At 41.2% G+C, this 19,630-nt stretch overlaps 1 protein-coding gene across 2 annotated transcripts in view; it reads right to left on the bottom strand.

Annotated features, from left to right (window-relative positions):
* Positions 1-19,630, bottom strand: part of PRKCH (protein kinase C eta) — a 219,108-nt gene that overhangs the window by 105,992 nt on the left and 93,486 nt on the right. The gene's annotated exons all lie outside the window — the stretch shown is intronic.

Raw genomic sequence — 19,630 nt, 5'->3', positions numbered from 1 at the left:
TAGGGGGGACATCAGCCTGGCCTTCTAGCTCCTGTCCCCCTGGGTGGGACCTCAGGGCCATCGACTGGCTAGAACTACTAGCGGGTAAAACAGATCTCTCATTATTTGCCTTTTGTTCTGACATCCTCACAAACAGAAGGAGGGAATGGCCGCAGCACAGTGACACCACCACCCAAAAGCATCAGTCCCAACACTGTCTCTGGAATGGGTAGAAATTCACCCGGACATAATGCAAGGTTCCTTTTCCACCTTCACATTTTTAAAAATCGTGGCTCCTAGTCTGAAGAATCAAAACTGGGCACTATCAAAAGTCAGTCAATTATGTCTTCCAGATAATTTATACTAGAACTTTCCCAAGGTATACAGAGACTTATGATTAATAAAATAAAGATTACTTCTTCGATAATGCTTTGCAATTAATCACTTCAATGCAAAGAAAATTTAAGAACTAATGCAAGAATAATCTGCTAATAAATTTTAAAACCTGGAATATGCCCATTATTGTGCTCCTGGGAAAACTGCCACCTGTTCACAGTCGGTTTTTCTTTTAAGATAATGCTGAATAGTATCAGGTCACCTGGGTGGCTCAGTCGGGTAGGCGTCTGAGTGGATTTTGGCTCAGGTCACAATCTCAGGGTTATGAGAAACAACAAAATGCATTCAATACAGATTTTCATAATTTTAATGCTTTGTCAAACTCCTTCCCCCACTTTTTAAATATTAACAAAATTTAGTCCTCATTTTGAAGAATTCATTTTATGTGGACTTTTCTCAGTAGCAATGACACTCAGATAACCAGGAAATTCTATACTATTCAGCATTATCTTGTTTGGGGGGGAGGGGCAGAGGGAGAGGGAGAGAAAATCCTAAGCAGTCTCCACACCCAGCACGGAGCCAGATGCAGGGCTTAATCCCATAACCCTGAGCACAACAATGGGCATATTATTAGAAAACCTATTATATTTTATTCTATTAACAGGTAAAAGAAAGTAACTATGATCATTTCGATATATGTTTAAAAGTCACTTGATAAAGTTTAACTTGTAATCCAATAAAAAACTTTTTGAAAAGAGTAAAAGATTATCTCCTCAACAAGACTAAAACATTATGCTCACAGGTCAAAAGATAAATGGTAAATTAAAAAAATAATAATAAATCCCATGAAAGTTAAGAACAAGTAAGACCAATTACCACCTCTATTGCTTACTATTATTCTGAAAGTACTTGCCAAAGCTGTTAGAGATGAAAACAAAATAAAGGATAAAGCTATGCGAGGGGCAGGGGGAAGGAGGCAAAGATACCATGATTTGGATATGTTCAATACATGACTAGAAAACTCAGGAGAAGTTAGCCTAATTTACTAAAAACAGAGTTCAGTAAGATGGACAATGGTAAATCATTAAAAGTCAACAGGTCTTTAATACATCAAAAGAACTGCTTAGAATATATAATAAAAGTATATCCCCATTCATAAAGCTATAAAACCCAAACTAGGAATAATTTATCAGAAGTGCAAGACTTATATGAAGGAAACTATAAACCCCAACTGAAGAATATGAAAAGATATATAAAAATGAACTTCTTAAATAGAAAGACTTATTAATACTACTAAGTCGTCAATTCTTTCTAAACTAAATTCAACAAAATCCCAATAAACATCCCCAAAGGAGGTCTTTAAACTAAACCTGACAACTTTTTCAGAGTTAATTTGGCACCATAAATATTTAAAAACTGTCCAAAAATTCTAATGAGGGAAGGAAGACTTGTTCTACATGATAAAACATAAAATTATAGTGACTAAAACAGCATGCTACCACCTCAAGAAGAATCCAAACCTAGAAATCAATTTTGCTTAGAGAGAACAAGACTCAAATCAGTGGTAAATGATAGATTATTAATAAATAGTGTTTAGACAACTAGTTAGCCTTTTAGAAAATATCTTTACCTCACTCCTTACACCAAAATAATCTCAAGTAAATGTTAAAGAGGAAGTTATGAAAAAATAAGGAAAAAATATATACTCCTAGGATGGGATAAGGGTAACAATACTCTAATACCATAAAAGACTCAGATTTGCAATTTAAGAAATTTAAAGTTCTATTTGGCAAAAGACACAAAACAGAAACTTAAACAAAACAAACTGGGAGAAAAAGGACTTGCAACACATGACAAAGGGTTACTATTTATAATATGTAGAAATTAATAATAAAAAGGGATGAACAATCTAGTAAAAATGGGACAGAGGAGGCAAATAGGCAATTTATAAAACTATAAATGCAGACAGACAATAAACACACCAGATGTCCAATCCTATCCTAGATGGACACGTAAGAAGCAGGAGGTAAATGACATTTCACTTCAATTGGCAAATATTTATAAGGACTGCTAATATGTCTATGCTTACAAGGGAATGGGGAAATAGGCAGCTCCACTCTCTGCTGTTAGGAGTGTAACTGGACTGCAGTCCTGGTTCTGCCACCTTCTGGCTGCGTTTACCCTGCTAAACCTCAGTGTTCCCATCCATAAATCGGGGTAGTGCTTTCCTCAAAGGGTTTTTCCAAGGACTGAAGGAGGTAATGCAATGAAAGTGTTCAGCGCAGAGTTAGGCCCATGGTAGCATTCAACACATGTAGCTATTTCAAGAATATTTTTTGGGGGGGCGCCTGGGTGGCTCAGTCGTTAAGCGTCTGCCTTCGGCTCAGGTCATGATCCCAGGGTCCTGGGATCGAGCCCCACATCGGGCTCCCTGCTCCGCGGGAAGCATGCTTCTCCCTCTCCCTCTCCCCCTGCTTGTGTTCCCTCTCTCGCTGTGTCTCTCTCTCTCAAATAAATAAATAAAATCTTAAAAAAAAAAGAATTTTTTTTTTTGGAGACCAATTTGACAATATGTGTCAAAGTTGTAAATCTACATTTCCTTTCATTCAGCAATTCAACTTCTACGATTGTTTTTTTCTATAAAAACGCTAGGAAGAATATATGCTATATAGATATCAATTACTACTTTCTATTTAACAGTAAAAATTAGTAAAATAGTAAAAAATTTCAAAGAATGAAATGCAGAAATAGAGAAAATGAATCTGGTTAAGACACTGATGCTCAGAGACCCTGGCACTGTTAAAACTGTACCTGCTTCAGTTTTTATTTTGGGGTGTTTGTGTGTGTAAAACCTTCGGCAAGCAGCCTAATTATTTTCATTCTCAGGGTTCCCATCTGTCTCAAGAAGATAACTACATCCCTGTCTGCAGCCCTATGGGGACAGTGTCATCATCAATATTCCTGAGTTTCTTAAAATTCTGGATAAGGATCACACACGAACAGAAGTCACTCTATTATGCAGCTCTCTTCTGCAATATTTCCAGAAGTCATTCAGGAATGACAAAAAGACCAGATTTTAATTTTCCTTTGCTTGGGCAGATGATAAAATCTGACCTAATGATCACACTATATCTAGCATATGTTATCACCAGCCTGAGACCTAGCTCAGAGTACTGGCCAAGGCAAAACATGCATTGAATTACTAAACACTTATCACATCTAGATGCAAATTAAATTCTCCCCAGGGGTCTAATGATCAAGAATTTACTTTTTTTGTCCCTTAATACTATGAAGAGTGGTTAAAAGGTCAGCTCACTTGCATTTTTAATATTTCTTGAATTGAATTCCCTCCCCCGCCCCCCAACCGCTATTGCCTTAGTATAACAGGACCTCTGAATTTTTCAGGTGATCCCTTCTAACCTGAAGGACTTAGGAAGAAACAGCTTACAGACGTCCACCACATGTTGGTCATCCCTTAATGCCTTCGCTCCTGCCTTCTACCCCTCCTGGAATGCCCTGTCCTCTTTTTTTACCCCCGCAACTAGTTAACTTAGATTTATCCCATCTGCCTCAGAGCCTAAGTGGTGTCCCCCAAATCCTGAATTAAATCCCCTTCTTCCCAAAGCAATCTGGGACTGCCCCTCAATTTTTTCCTTTATCCCACAGCACTGGGAAAGAGTTCACCTCCGTATCCCAGATGTCTCAGAAACACCTCCCATGTGGTCATTTTAATGAAGCTTCACTCCTCCCTCTTCTGTATTCTTTTGCCTGGGTGCCTCTTTGTTTAAAAAGCACAAAAACACACTCATACACACCTGGGAATTTGAAAGATGTTTGGTTAAGAAAACAGGGGTTGGGGGGGGTGCCCATGGCTTCAAAGGACTTTCACTGTCACCTCTTGATGGATGCATTGGACAGGAAGAAGGAGCTCTCAGATGGCACCCTGCCCAGGTACAGACTCGACCCCCACTTTCCCATTACAGGGGCCTTCCTCACTGTTTGCACTGCCCCCTGTTGCCTTAGCACTAAGTTAAAAGAACTAAAAAAAAAAAAAAAAGAAAAAAGACTATTTAATCCTTTTGTGCCTTAAACCAACCCAGGCTTGGAGAAATTTTCCAGATCACATAGGGTTTTTTTGAACACGTTAGGCAACCCTAACGTGCTTTGCAGCCAAAACTTGCATCACAACTTCTGTTTTGCTCCTGAGGTACTCATGCCTCTAAGTAAATAGGAAGCTGGCCCAGTGCCCAGGAGGGAAATTCACATTCCAGGCTCAGAGGTGGGCAGGCCTGGAGCCCCGATCCATCTCACCGGCGAGTCAGTTTTGATAAGCCATCCCATCCATGGGATGGAGAATAATGAGGTCAAATACAACAAAGATTAACTATTTTGAAATAAAATTCTATGTCATAAATCTGATTGTCATCCCACACACTCTTTAGAACTTTAGAAGGCACAAGTAACTAGGAGTGACCCAACCACCCCAGGGTTAGTTTTCAGGGCAAAAAGTCTTGCTGGACAGAGACGTGTTGCTAACCTGAGGCTTTGTGGGGGAGGGGCATCTCTCTGAAATCTCCGTAAAGCTGCCTTAACTTTATCTCAAAAACAGTAAATGCTTCATCCTCTTCAGCCATTTTGCTCTATCTACCTGAAGCTAAAGTTTTCTATTCCAGCTGCAGAAATCTGTTATTTGGAAGTACTTCTGAAAACCAAGATCACATCTCCTAATTTTCAAACGACTGTAAGCAAATTAAATCAGAGCCTGAAAGTCTATGGCATGGCACCTTTCAATTTTCAGAATTAAATAAATATTTCCGGAATATAAAATGCATAAAAGGAATAACTTTGGCTCAGTGTAAAAATACTATTCAACTTTGTTAAGTTGAATTTGCTTAACAAGCAAGGGCACCGTGGTTTGCAAAGATCTGTGGCTTGTCTTTTAGGCGCCAAGCAGAGGAAGTTGCGTAGCCTTCCCACACAACAGGCTGGAGCGTGTGGTGGTGAGCGTGCAGAATCTGGAGCCTGGGCAGGAATCCTGCTTCCTCCCCTCCAAGCTAGGTGACCTTGGGCAAACTGTTGAATTTCCTAAGCCTCAGTTTCCTCATTTGTAGAACAGGAAGCACAAGAGAACCTTCCTCAAAGGGCACTTTGATGACTCGCTGAGTTAATAAGTGTAACATAATTAGAAAAGTACCTGGCAGGTAGCAACTAAGTGTTACATAATTGTTAAAACCCTTACTTCACACTACCATAGAGACCAACGAACAGAAAGGATTTAATTCAATCACCTAATTGCCTAGAAATCAATACTTAAGAAACCATTACCTTAAACATCGTGCCCAAGGTTGATCTAGCTAGCTAGAGCCAGAACTACCACTAGAAATCCTCTGCTCTTGGTTTTATCCCCGGGGCTTTATGGGTAACATCACACTGTACTGTGTCCTTTATTAACATCAGGTCTCCTGGAATCCCTGGAAAGTAATACATTTTCTGGTGAGGAAACAGAAGCTAACAGGAAGGTTAAGTGAGGTCAAGCAGCTACTGATAGAAGTGGGGTCGCCAGACTCTGTTTACTATTGTTCAACTACTGAGCAATGCTATCCAACGTCCTTTTTTCCTTCTTCCTGAGATATTTGTTTTATCGTTTGTGCATGTGGGAAGGGGTAACTGGGAGAAAAATAAACAGGAAGACCTTAGAGTTAACCGAGTTACTAGTCAAGAAAAAACCAGAAAGTATAATTTATCTATCCAAAATATATTCCTGAAAGGTAACAGGATAAGGTCATGAGAGAATCTTGCTTAATATCATCAAACACACTGAATAAGCAACCATCTGATCACAAAACTGCGTGCATAAAGAATGATGCATAAGAATTTAACATTAGATGATTCTTGTCTGAGACAATAATGATATAAACAGAGAGAAATTAGGACATGGGCTAGGCAAATACATACCTTAAATGAGTCTTTACAGTGAGTACACACCCCCAGTGGGTGAGAGCATTTAGTGGGTGCTGAGTGAAGAGAGAATCACAGGAGTTGTGTATCTAGTCCTCTGATTTATTAAGAATGACTTTATAATGGACTGAGCTTAGCAGTTGTTTGGAAAAGAGGAGCAAGAATTTGATACACAGGATGGGGAGAAGGTTCCAGGACTTTAGGCCAGCACCAGTGACAAAGGCTACAAAAACGGGTGTTCATATTTTAAAACGGCATGCAAAATCCCCCAAATAGTAGCTTCTTAGCATCTCTCCAAGGTATCCCCAAATTACCTAAAATTGACATTTGTAGGCTGAGCCCTCTTCCCTGCCTCTTCAACCCACCCTTTCTCTTAGATAATAGTATCGTTATCCTTAGAGTCATCCAGAAAAAAACTAAAGCTGTCTTCAGATCCTTCTCCACCCACAACCAATCAACTGTCAAGCTCTACTAAACCTATTATGAACTGACTAGATCTGTCCCTCCCATGCTCAGTGGGGATAGTTCATGCCACCCTCTTCCTCTCATCTAGACTATGTACTAGTTTCCCAACTAGACTCTCTGCATAAGGCTGCTCCCCTCTGCAATCCATCCAGTTATGCATAGGAAATACACGTGAGATCATGTCACACCCTGTAGGGAGACGGCTCCCCTGCTATAGTCTATGTAAATTTCCTGAACGGAAATTGGAGTAGTTGCCCTCGTTGGACCATAGTAAGGTAAAGGGGGTGGGTTTCCCCAAAGGGTAGTGTTCCCACTGTCCAACATCTGAGAGAAGGTCAAATCTTCAGGCAGCAAAATAACTTTCAGGGGGGCCTTAGTTAGATGGGATGCAGTCCTTCCCCTTGGTCTTTACTGTCTGGGGTCTGGACTTGAGGGCCCAGGAAATGGGGGGGTCCACAAAGTCCTGCAGAGGCAGCCTGAGGTAGGCTAGGAGTAAGCCCAGCCGTGAAGGCACAGAGAAGATGTGTTCAACATCCTTTGTGAGGGAAAGCATCTAGCGTATCTAGTACATCCCTTGTGAGGGAAAGCATCTAGTGCATATTAATATAAACCATTAAGCCTGGTTTACATGGTCCAGGCAGACCTGAGCTCTGCTTTAGAGAGTACATTAAAGTGGGTAAGTCACACTCTGCGGCTACCATGGTAGATAGACGGTTCTAGTGAAAAATGAGAATCCCCAGAGAAAGGTAAATCCTGGGACTTAAGAACTGGGGAGACAAAGTCTAGTCACATTTCCCAGGTGGCAGGTCTCCCGGTTGCCAACCTTGGAGGACTAGGATTGCTTTCATCAAGAAGCCAGCGGATCCCACACTCCTCTAAGTCTGTTCAGTAGACACCAAGGCCAACATCCCCAACCCAACATCCAGGAACCCATCCCATCTCCTCCTCCCTCTCATCCTGCCACATGACTGGGCTCCTTCCGCGATCTCAAGGAATTGATAGAACATCCTCAAGGGCCAGAAAAACTGGGACAGTTATCCTCCAGCTGCTGGGACAGTTATCCTCCAGCTGCCATTTGTCGTTGGTTGATGGCTGCCTCAGGGGTAGGGAGCATTAATTCTCTAGAATTTCCAGCCTTTCTTTGTGCCCCGAGAGGAAATATGGAGAGAACATCCACAGCGTGTGCCATAGAATGAATTTATACTTACTCTGGTCCTGCTTTCTTATTTATAGTTTGCTACCATAAATACCCCCTAACAAGTGCTTCGAACTCTTTGTGGAATTAAGCATAAATAGAAAATTCCTATAATAATAATTTTCAACTATTACTGTGCCTACTCCTTTCTGTACACATAATTTAATGACAGAAATTCCCTCTTGCTCCCTATTATCAAATGCAAGAATCCTATAATTCCTTTCTGCAAAAATAGTACGAATTTCTACGCTGTTGCTGTGATGCTACAAATATTTCATTCCCCGCATCCACACTGATTTCATCCATAAATAGACTTCCAGCTGCCAATTCTTCATTCTTCAGTTTTTTTAAATGAAAGTTAAACACTGCTGAGTGGTTCATCACCACCAGGTTTCAGGATGATGAGGAAATGTGTTTCTGTTTCATCAAATTTGGGTTGGATCATACAGAGGTAGGTCCCCGTTATGCCTCTCACTGTCCTCCTGACTATCTGGAAAATACCAGATCTGGCATTACCTTCAACTCTAAGCTTAAGTTAGAGTAAGAATCTTGGTTGTATGTGCTTTAAAATGTAAGCATTTTCCAATTATCTGGCAATTTTTCTTTTATCCTTCATTACTAAATTTAACTGGGAAGCAAATGTCTCACCCATGGTATTTCCTGTTCCTTAGAACCTTTTGAGCTTAACATAAGAAGACAATGAAGTCATAATGTGCAAAGAGCAATATGTGAAATGTCTCTTTTTTGCTCTTCTGCTGTGGTTGTTTGTAAAGATAATATATGATCACTTTAGAAAATGCAAATGATACAAAAAACTATAAAGAAGGTTTTTTTCAAAAATCATCTTAAATCTCACTATACCAAAAAAAAAAAAAAAATCACTGTAAATATTTTGGTGAACATGCCAAATATATACACCACGTAGACATACAATAAGTGCCAACTACTTTTCACCCAAAACATCTTCCCATATCTTATTTTTTAAAAGACTTCAGTTGTTTAGAGTGGATTTAGGTTTACAGTAAAATTGAGGAGGAGGGGCAGAGGTTTCCCATATGCTCCTGGAGGTCACATAAGCATAGCCTTCCCCATTATCAACATCACTCACCAGAAAGGTACCTTTTTTAACAAGTATAAATGAGACATCACATAATCACCCAAAGTCCATAGTTTACTTGAGGCTTCACTCTTGATGTTGTACATTCTATGAGTGTAAAAAGATACATAATGACATATATCCGTCATTATAATATCATACAGAGTATTTTCACTGTCCTGAGAATCTTCTGTGCTCTGTCTATTCATCTCCCCATCCCCTTCGGCCACCACCTCTGGCAACATTGATCTTTTTATTGTCTTTTAATTTATTTATGGTTTTCCTTTTCCCGAATGTCACATAGTCGGAATCATACAGTATATAGCCATCTCAGACTGGCTTCTTTCACTTAATGGCATTCATTTAAAGTTCTGCCCTATCTTTTCATGGTGTGATAGCTCATTTCTTGTTAGCACTGAATAATATTCCACTGTCTGGATGTACCACAGTTTATTTATCCCTTCACCTACTGAAGGACACCTTGGTTGCTTCCAAGTTTTGGCAATTATGAATAAAGCTGCTACAAACATCCAGGGCACCTGGGTGGCTCAGTCGGTTAAACGTCTGCCTTCGGCTCAGGTCATGATCTCAGAGTCCTGGGATCAAGTCCCCCATCAGGTTCCCCGCTCAGCAGGGAGTCTGCTTCTCCCTCTGCCCCTCCCCCTGTTCATGTTTCCTCTCTTTCTCTCTCTTTCTCACTCTTGCTCTCTCTAATAAATAAAATCTTTAAAAGAAAAAAAAGCTGCTACAAACATCCATGTGCAGGTTGTGGCATGAACATAAGCTGTCCATAATTTTAAAAAGATACTATTTGTTTTTATAGCAATTAATAATAAAGTTACCATTTAGTCATCGTATCTTATAAAAATGAATATATATCACGACTAACTTAAAAGTAACCTAATAGCATTAGCATATCATCCCTGTGAAAGCAAGTTTTCCCTGGTTGAAACCTCTGTGATTTTCTCATTCACTTGAAGTTTAGGGACTGCTTTCTCCGCCCCTGCCCCCACCCCTGCCTCCAAGCTCAGGTTGGTCTTCCTTCCTCACAAAAAAAAAAAGAAAAAAAAAAAATTCTTATACAAACAACCTGTCCATCCAAAATCTTTTCCAGATAAACATGTGTTTCCTGCTGAGAACTAAAAAGAACCCTGCCCCATAGCTTGGCTTATTCCATTTCCCTTTCAATTTTTTTCCCCTCTTTTCCACATGTAGATTTCTGAGGTCTCTTCTAAGCTCTCAACTTCTGATTTTATGATTTTAGAAAAACCTTACAGGATATTAGCCATGAGAAATATGATGCCTAATCATTTCCTTCTCCGACTACATGGCTGGAATGAAAGCAATGCTGTGTCCCTCACACTGCTGACTCAACGCGAGTTTTAAAACCACGGCACCACTACTCATTATAAGCAGGCTAATTCCAAATCTTGCGCTGAAGGTAAAATACCTTTATCACACAGCCAAATTTCCTACAACACTAACACTAAGGCTCTGAACCTCAACCAGCATTTTATGATAGTCAAAAAAAAAAAAAAAAAAGGCAAGGAGACAGCTGCTTTAATCAAATGTCACTTACATCATATGGTCACTTCCTGTCAGAAGCTAGCAATTTAGAAGTGTATATCTTGGCTACTAGGTTGGCTTTTCTGTTTGTTTGCTTTTTGACAATTACATTATGCCTTAAATTGGACAGGAACAAAATAAAATTAAAAAGAGATGAAGAAATTAAACTTGTTTTTTTTTTTAAACAGTGTAAACAAAGACTTGGTATTGACAGAGATTGAAACCTCTGATGAAAGTACACTTTTGGATTAGCAATGAATCCCATCCTTTATGACCGAGTATTGTTATCCCTGTGCTACCAGAAAGAGAACATTCCACTAGTCAAGGACAAATGAATTCTCTTTTCTTAAAATCCATTCAAAGGGTTCTTTCTTGACTACCATGAATAACCCAGCCTATATTGTGAGTAAGAGTTCATACTTTCCCAGGAAAGGCAGACATGTAGGTAAGAATACTTCAAACGGCAGGCTAAGGTGTGACAAATGCCTCCAACTGCTGGAGTATTTAGTACCAGCTCAATGCACCACACCAAAAAAAGTCTGCATATTATAGTTGGAATTCAGAGGCTTATCATAATCTAGTAAACGTACAGTTTAAACACACAACAGCTCAACAAACTACTAGGGCTCCCACAAAAAACTGAAGAACGGGGCTCTCAACCCTCTGCTGTCATTAATTCACAAATCACTTTTGGGACAAGGAGGCATTCTGCTCCACTTTGGACATTGACTAGCAGGCCATCTTTTGCAATGACGTTAGTCCTCAGTGTCCATATAGGCTCTAAGGACACTCAAACTCTTTCTTCCTTCTCCAGCATATGCTTCTTCAACCAACAGGTCTCAAACCTTTATTAAGTGCTGGACATTGCAATGGGAATTGTGGTACAATGGTGAACAAGGTATGGTAACATCTTCAACTGTAAGTCTAATGGTGGAGAAAGATTGTAAACAGCTGTTAACTATGCCTAGTAGAAACTTCCACGGGAGTGTGGATGGGCAGGAGTCTTACCTAGATGTGGGGGAATCAGAGATGGCCTCTCTTAAGAAGTACAGTAAAGCTGTAACTTTCAGAACAAGTGAAGAAGAGGTGAATCAGGAAAAATGGGTAAGAATGTTGCAAGAAGAGGAAGCCATATGTACCAGTGTCCAGAGTTAAAAGAATATAAGGTTCAAGGAACTCCTAATATTCACCTCCTAACCTGGTCACTCTAACACCTAGTAGCTGCCTCAGTATCATCAAATACTTACCAAATGTCTACTACTTACCAGAGCCAAGAACACCACAGAGTAGGGGTAAGAGTACTCCAAGAAGGTTCTTGAATCACTATGCTAGGGTCCAGGAAGAAGCTACTTGGACTCCCATTTGTTTGTTTCTCATACTCTTCAGTTCAATTCTGTGACACTTTTATAGTGTTTATAATATACACAGTACTACATATATGTAACATTTATAAGAAAACATACATATATTTGGGGTGCATGCTCAACTATTGTTCACTGACCTCTGCAGGATCAAAAAAAGTTTGGAGGCCACTGATATAGATGGATTTATATTCTAGTTGGAGAAACAAGCTACACGGAAATGAAAGGTACCAAGGCTAAGTGCCATCAGAGCAAAGGGCAGGAAAAGATACCCGAGGGCTGGGATGGTCAGGGAAGGCTCCATGGCAGAGACGGCATTTAATTCAGGCTGTGATAGGGAGTAGATCTCAGACCAAGTTGACAGGTTAGGAGAGGACATTCTATCTGAAAAGAATGACATAAGCCCAGGTATACGGGTGCTGGGAAGCAATGAGAAAACCACCTTCTCTAACACAATCGGTTCCTACTGAGTAGAGGACAGATGATGGGGACCGGAGCGGACACAAACGTAGGCAGGACAGTGGGCATCCCCAGTATCAGGCTAAGAAATCGTACTTTATCTTGCCCTGGTACGGTCACGTATTCCTTCTGTGCCCAGTGGCAGGCCTTCTGTGGAAATGGAAAAAGCTCAGCTAAATGCCCAGTGAAGTTGTTTCTAATTCTTAAGAGTCTATGATACCACTGAAAATAGTTTTCAAGAACGAGGGCAAAAGAAAGATATTTCAGAAAGCTGGGATAGCTCACCACCAAATACCTTGACTAAATAACTTTCAAAGTATTTTTTTTTTTTTAAGATTTTTTTTTTGAGAGAGCATGAGCAGCGGGAAGAGGCAGAGGGACAGACAGAAGCAGACTCCCCACTGAGCAGGGAGCTCCAAATGGGGACCCTGAGATCACAACCTGAGCCGAAGGCAGACACTTAACTGACTGAACCACCCAGGCGCCCCTTAAAGCATTTAAAATGATCCTCTAAGGAAGGTCTGAGCAACAGAAGAAGATGGTGAGTAAAAAAAATTTATAAACATTTAGGTAAATATAAACAAACAACTATGGAATAAGTAATAACATCTAGTTAATGGAGCTTCAAAAGAAAACTAAAAGGACATCTAAAATATCAACCAATTATACATAAGCCAGGAGGAAGGTGAGTAGAGAGAAAGCATTCTAAGATCCTTATTTGCTCATTAGGATCTTAGACCATTTTTCAAAGTGGTTGTGCCATTTTGCATTCCCTCCAATAATATGAAAAGTTCTTGTGTTCCACAGTCTCATGAACATTTAGTGTGGTTGGTCTTTTCCAATTTTAGCCATTCTAGCAGTATCTTACTATGTTTTCATACACTCATTGGCCATTAATATTTCTTCTTTTGAAAGAAATAACTGTTCAAATCCTTTGCCCATTTTTTAAAAGTTGTCTTCCATTTGTACTATAACTTTCTGATATAGCTGTTCATTTTTGGAAAGAAGTTAACAACTGTTTTTTTCTATTAAGAAAAGAAACATACTCCTCTACTCTTAATTCCATTGGATTCACCTGAGAACTCTCACCAAGATTGTGTCCAAACTGAAGAAGACAAAGAAGATTTCAGAAAGGTTATGGTTCATTTTTACCTTTTATACATATGTATTAGTGGACAAGGGGGGAGCAGCTGCCAGGAAATACCCAGATTTATGTTTTAAAATTCCATGCATATAGTATTATTCTGGCCAACAGCACAGAAAATCATATTTTTGCCAAGTTTTTGTATACCATCTTTAGCTGAGTAAAACAATCCAGTTAAATTTCAGTATTTTAAAATTCTAATAAAATAATCCAAATTACAACGATTCTACTTCATCTCCATTTACAATTCCTAGCACATACCACAGATACATTTTTTTTCTGGCCTCTCTAGAATGGGTCTGGTTAACATCACTGTCAATTTCTTTATTGACAAATACATTTGGTTTTAGCAACTGCCACTGCAATCAGTCAACTATGGCAAAGTCCCAGGACACATATTCCAGGATTCCCCGCGGCTCTGAGAGTGTCAGCAATGGGTGTGACTGTTCACCTTCTTCCCTTGGTGGTAGCATCCTTAGCTGTTGTATGGACTGATTAAAAAAAAAAAAAATCCTGAAATCCACCTTTGATCACAAGATTAAAAACAATGGATGAGAGTGTGCCCTCTACCTGTAAAGCATTTATCAACCTTCAGCATTTGCCCTTGAGAAACATAGTGTCGACTCAGTTCTACAGGTTTCTATTTGAGCTGTTGCCCAAAGCTTACAACTTAGTTCCTTAATGTGACACAGTAACTGATGAGAGAGGCCTAAAGAGGCTCTATGCTCTTTCTGGCCTCCAAGTTTACTTTTTCTCAGTTTCCTGTTTGTATCGGATGAGAAGATAGGAGCTGGTTTCACTCGATCTGTAAGGAATGAAGCTTTTCATGTTTCCCTCTGTTCTCCACATGGACTGGAAACTCAGTGTAAAACTGTAGGACTTCTCTATAACAATTAAGAGACAATTCCCTCGTGCTTTAATTTTGCTTCCTTTAAGAACTATTTTTAACCTTTGACCTTGAACATGCAACAGGAGATAAATGTAAATGGCATTCAGAATTCTTTAACCCATCTGTGCAGAAAAGGGAAAACTACTGTTACTGAAATTTTCATCCGCCTCCTCTCCCAATAAGGGGGATTTTAAAGAGATATTTGGGGAATAGGCTTGCTAGAAAAACAGTATTTTTTAAAACTTTTTAGGCAATGATTGAATCTCAGATTCAATCAAACCAGTGGGGAACGTTTTCTGTAATCAGTAGACACAGAAATTTTCACTTTCCCAAAATAAGAGCTCCCGCTAACACAAGTGAAGCATTTTGGGTGTTGACGAGCTGGGTTAATGCTCGATTCATAGAAATAAAGTGGATCAATTCTCAAACGACCTATTTTGGTAAGGGCCGACAACAAATAGTTGTGGCGTCAAATCAGAGAATAAACAGGCTCAGTAACTCTCAGCATCTGGGGTAGGCTGGTAACAAGGTGGAGATTTGGAGAGGAGAGCTTTGTCTCTGCTTCTGTGAGTGCCCGCATTTCCGCATTACAAACTGTCCCTAATCCACTTTGGTAAACTGCATTCCTAAAGCAATAACTCATAAGAGATGAAAGAGTTGAATTTCCTCAAACAAAACTTTCCACATTTTCTGGCAGTTGTATGAGAAAATTCCTCTGTGAACACAAGAATGGGTACTTTAGCTTCATACTATAAGTGTAGGTAAAAGACTGAACAGAAAAGCTATTTTTACAAGCTCCAGCTTTCTACTTAAAACTATATAAATAACAGTAATAGAAGACTTTCTTCTTCCAGTATTTGTGGCTAACTCTAAACAAAAACAAGTCTTTACAGGAGGCCTCTTGGACTTCCTCGGGGGCAAAATTACCATCTAAGACGATAAAGGAATTACCCTGGATCAAAGGGTTATTAGGAAGAGACACCTTTGATGAAAACATTCTTAGCAAGGCTGTTTGCCCAGGCTTGTGAAAGAGCTATGAACCTGGCTTCAGCGATGGCAGGGTCAGCACGAACTGAACACTTTATTCTAGATCATGTGTCTGGTGGCTTGAGCCCTGTGTTTTTTTATTAATAAACAAGGAAATCACAGTTCTGATCTTTTTTTTCATGTTTTCATTGAAGGCACTGGCAAACACATTGCACAACAGGGACTGTGACAGCTTGGCGGTGTGTGTGGGGCACGTGCACACGGGACAGGCAGAGACATGAAAACATTCCTCCCTGTGAAGACGCCAAACGAAACTGTCCCAGGATGCGTCTTGGTCTGCTTTCCCCTGACCTGGAACTCAAGTGTGTAATCAGTGCTTTTCACACAGAGGAGAGCATGGTCATTACCCTAGACTCAGAAACCCATGACTCCGGTGAAGAAGGTGGATGGAGTTGGGGATAAGGACAAGAGACTTAAAGAGCTGAAGCTGCCTGAGACCAAGAAGTGCCGCATAGCCACATACCCCAATCTTATTATAACCCTGCCTTTCGCTGAAGGCCCTCTCGAGCCCAGACCGACATCCCCTTCCACAGTTCCCACCATCGCCCCCTTCGACACAATCCTACCTGCTCAGGGCCCTTCCTCCTGCCAGACTCTGCCCCGGTCACTCCCCTCACCAGGAATGGCTTCTCATCTTCCTCACCCGAAGCTGCCTACAGATTCCTCCTGCACACAGTTCTCTCTCTCTCTTTTTCTTCTCCATTACTGCTGCACGGTTCTGATGCTTCTCCGTGTGCAGCACTCCACAGAGACTTCACAAGCTTGCATAGTTCTTCCATTGCCTGGGTATTGTTGCCTTCTATCTCGAGTAGAATAAATTTCTTAGAGCAAGACTTTTTTTATTAACATATAATGTATTATTCGTTTCAGGGGTCTTAGCGCAAGATTTTATAGTTTTATATCCTCCCGGGATCTGTCATAATGAGCATCTAACACCCATGAGTGATATCCGTGCAGGTTATACGACCATGCCACTGAAAATTATAAAATACAAGTTAAAGATCCCTTGTTCCCATTTCTGGGTGTCTAGAATGCTATGGTTCAATGGGACTGTCTGCTTCTCAAAGGCCATCTCATCGTGGCAGCTGGGTTGTAGTGATCTTTTTTTTTTTTTTTGGTAGTGATCTTTAAAAGAGCCTGGCCATGGAATCATTTGTGAACATTCATTTAGGCGCCAACGCAATTTATATACATACATTTGGGCAACTTCATTCACTTATTAAACATTTATAGCAGACTCTATTCCAAATGAAATCAGAGTATTTGGGATGGGGCCCAAGAATCTGCACTTCATTATTTTTTTTAAAGATTTTATTTATTTATTTGACGGAAAGAGAGATAGCGAGAGCAGGAACACAAGCAGGGGGAGTGGGAGAGGGAGAAGCAGGCTTCCTGCTAAGCAGGGAGACCGATGTGGGGCTCGATCCCAGGACCCTGAGATCATAACCTGAACTGAAGGCAGACGCTTAATGACTGAGCCACCCAGGTGCCCCAAGAGTCTGCACTTTAAACTCTAAGAACCAGTGGTTCAGCGGGAAGGGCACATAAATAGTTAAAATACAAAAGCAATAGTTGCCTTATCTCTAGTCTGCATGTCTAAGGTGCTATAAGACCAGAGGAGGGAGCCCGGATGGTGCCTAGGAATTGGGAGCACACCCAGAGGAGGTGATGCCTAGACTGAATCTACAGCCTGAGCAGCAGTGTGCCAGGGTACCTGAGAAGCAGAAGAAACACCCAAGCACGGTCTGCCACCTCCTAGTTAAAAACCATTCAATGGCTGCCTTCAGGCTTCAGGGCGCACTGGCGCATCTGCAGCTCGTCCAGCCCCCACCAAAACCTTCGCACTCATCCATCCCCGCCTGGCCCTCGTGTCCATGTCTGCCCTAATCTCTGCCTTCCTCGCCTCTCCTTACTCTCTCAGCCTACTCCCCAACCAAAAGAACTTCAGGACTTGCTTTATTGACCCCTATTCAAGTCAGGGTTTAACTGTCCTCTAATAGTATCTCCAGCACCAACACCAAAGGTTTTACCACAGAGACTCACATTTACCTGTTTAAACTGTGAACTAGGGGTGTGTGCATGAGGGGCCGGGGGAGGTGTATCCCCAGTGCCCAGTATATATGAAGTAATAAATTAGTGAGTGGGTCAAATCATGCTCACATGAAAAAGTTAACTGGAGTATAAAAGAGCTTGCCAGATTCAGGTACCTACAAGTAGTTTACTACTGCTAAGCCATAGTGAGTATGAATGATTAGTAGGAGATGAGATTTCAAAGGAAGGTTCATGCCAAACGTGTATGGGAAGAAGGATCATGACCTTCACAGATCATAGGAAGGCACTGAAAGGTTTCATATGGGGAGCAATGTTATGAGATTCCCGAAGTTCTCTCAAGATAAGGCCAAGAGAAACCCAGGCCATGGGGCTGCTTTGTCATGATTAAATGGAGAATACATGTAGGAATGATGTATACACTATAAAGTTATGTGTAAAGGTGAGACTCTCTTCTGCACATCCTAGCTATGAAACCTATCGATCTTACAGTGTTTCGTTTTCGGATCCCTAAAACTGGTTGCATATTTTGATGATAACAGGTGACAAAAGGGCAGAGATAGGAAATGCAGCCACTTATTAGGGCACGGTGGGGGAACACAGCATCCTGGGAAGCCATTCCCTTTTCAGAATCCACCCGTTATGTCCCTGGGTCACTCATAAAACTACCTACTAGATACAGTCTACTAGAGCCTGGTCTCTCAGTGCGAATATTTTGTTGAGCCTATCTGCAGCTCAATGCTTCGTGTACTTATCTGATGGCAATAATCCACACCAGAGATTGAAGTCAATCAAATTAACATTTTACGCAAAAACAGAAACCTTTTTTCCAAATATTCTTACAGCAAGCTTCCCCATCACAGGCCAGAGGGTGCTGCCAGAGAAGTCTCTGGTCACTTACCCCAGTTCAAACCCAAGTTCAAAGCCAAGTTGTCCCCCTGAGCTCCCATCCTCCAGCCCATGGAGGCAGTGACAGGGAGAGGAGGGGGATAGAGGGGTGTTGCAATGGGCTCTTATCAGTGTCTTCCAGGAATTCTGAACACACCTCTGTGGGACTCCTGAGGCATTTCTGGTATTGGGTTTCTCAGAAGGGTTGGAGATCCGCAGATGGACATATAGATAAAATGAGTTCTGTTCACGCCTTTGTTCCCAAGGCTAACTGAAGCAATCATGTGATCTTTGGGGAAAATGAAACATTTTTCTAAGTGCCAAGAGACCATCGTAAGTAGCCAAACAGATCGTTAGGCCAAGGGGTGGGTCCTCAAGTAAGGCACAAGCTCTCCACCAATTTAACGCTAGACTCCAGCTCTGACATGGGGTTAGACTGAGTTTACTGGACAGACAGATGAAAGCTGAGCCCTCTAGGCAGCCTGTTCCCTCCCTCCCTCCCTGAGCCACGCATCTTCCCACAGGTGAGAGTGACTCACTAAGCGGTATTGTTCTTTATACTAACTGACACCCACATACCTGGGGTACAGAGTCTGCCTGTGGGACAGGCTTCATCAGCCCGGGTTCATGAGGAAAAGGGAAGAGTGGCACGTGCCAAGCTCCTAGAAACCCTCCCACCCCCACCCCCCCAACCGATACTGAGAATGGAAGGGGAGAGGAGACCACATGGGGCTTCCCGAAGGAGAGGCAAGGTAACTCACACACGTATATACAGAAGCACACATTACTCCCTAAGTATGAAGGGCAGACATGTAAAAATTCATCCAATGACTGTGAAACAACTATGGTCCAAACTGCAATTCAGCTGGAGTCTGGCTGGGAGAGCCTGCAGGCGCTAGCCCAGGTTTCCAGCCCTCCATGAGCACGGACAGTCGTGGTGGGTCTCATGCAAGCTAGGGTTCACACAGCAGAGGTGAGCTCCATCACTGGGCTGAGAGCCACAGGCCTTCAGCTGGTGTCTCTGGCAAAACAGGACAAACTGCAGTAGCCAAATCCCAGGAGTTAGAGGGACAGCACCCAAACATCTCTCTTCCCTTATTCTAACATCCAAGTAGACCAACAAAGTAGACCTACATACATGTACAAAACTCTTCAGTGTATATTTGGGTTTAAAATACCTGTGGATTTGTCTAATTTT

Source organism: Phoca vitulina, unplaced genomic scaffold, assembly GCF_004348235.1.
Source record: "Phoca vitulina isolate PV1807 unplaced genomic scaffold, GSC_HSeal_1.0 scaffold7, whole genome shotgun sequence".
Classification (NCBI taxonomy): domain Eukaryota; kingdom Metazoa; phylum Chordata; class Mammalia; order Carnivora; family Phocidae; genus Phoca; species Phoca vitulina.
Note: the sequence above shows the minus strand (reverse complement) of the source record. Positions and strands in the feature narration are given on the sequence as shown.